This window comes from Elephantulus edwardii, unplaced genomic scaffold (assembly GCF_000299155.1).
Source record: "Elephantulus edwardii isolate Elephantulus edwardi_28Jun2011 unplaced genomic scaffold, EleEdw1.0 scaffold00007, whole genome shotgun sequence".
NCBI lineage: Eukaryota > Metazoa > Chordata > Mammalia > Macroscelidea > Macroscelididae > Elephantulus > Elephantulus edwardii.
The window spans coordinates 34237927-34239257 of record NW_006399757.1 but is presented as its reverse complement, the minus strand read 5'-3'; positions in this window follow the sequence as shown (position 1 = coordinate 34239257).

Sequence of the window (1331 nt, the reverse complement as noted above, 5' to 3'; positions counted from 1 at the left end):
ACCATAGGCTCTTGCTCATATGTTGTTTCCCATAGTTTCTTAAAATATAAGCTAGAAAATAAAAGAATACACAAAGTAATTAGGGATAAATTTGGACATAAATATTGTAGAAAAAGGAACACAGAATCTCTTGATGTGGTTTGTTGAATGGTTTTGTGTTAGCAAAAAATCAAATACAGACATTCTTGCAGTGGAATCTGAATGAAGGGTTAATATGGAAAAGTGAATGCTTTATGAAAATATGTATGGAAACATCTAAAAAGATTTCATGAAAATAATCTCAAAATTGCTTACTGTAATTTTTGTCAAGAAAAGTGTGTTAAAAAATAGATTATCTAATGAAGAAATACTTGTATTTTTTTTTTAAATCTGTGGTGGTGTTTGCATTAAACAGTTTGGATAATCTCTCTTTGCTTTTTTTCAGAATAATGAAGCACTGTGTACTTCATGCCTTCTAATTTGAATTGTTAGTCCTCAATAAAGTGTTTTATTCTCTCCCCCAGCAGAGATTTTCTTCTATGACAAATTTGGTGTCAGAAATTGGATTTTGAAGATTCATTGCTTTTAAATGACTTCTGAAATCCAAAGGATTCAGCTTTTGGTACCAGAGGGCCATTTGGACACTCTATCTCCGCTCATGTCCAGAAATCGTCTCAAGGTGAATGACTTTTCAAATCTATACTCTGTTCCTTTGTGCTGTAGCTTTTTACATTTTATTGAAGGACTTATTTTAATCTTTATATTTCTCACTATCTTATACTTTGATATTTTAGCATGATCATTCCTGTTTTGCTAGCATGATCTTAAAGTAATTTAGAGAATTCGATGCTACTTTGGAATCATTTAATTACTCTATTCCCAACTCCTTGTATAAAAAAATTGTATACTAAGAACTCCCAAATTAATCAATGGGATGTGGAGTTTGATTTATATTTCTGACTCATTGCTGTTGATTTTAAATAAACTCACAGTTGACCCTCCAGTGAGTTTCTGAGGCTGTAAATCACAGGAGAGGAGACTGGCCATCTTCTTCTCAAGTCGCTGCTGGTAGATCCAACCCACCAGAGAAGTGCCATCTTTGAATGAGTTGAGCAATTCCTTATGGATTATGCCTCCAGTGCTCCATGACTGATAATAGGAAGCCTCTAAACCACGTTAAGGGAGCCCTGGTGGCCTGTGGCAAGAAACTGTACTGCAATCCTGAAGGCATGTGATTCGAGGCCACTAGTTGCTCTGCAAGTGAAACATGGGCAATCTCCTGTGCGATTTGCTGCCTCTGAAAACCTGCCAAAACGTCAGCTATGGGTTGGTTCCTAGTCTATGCTACACAA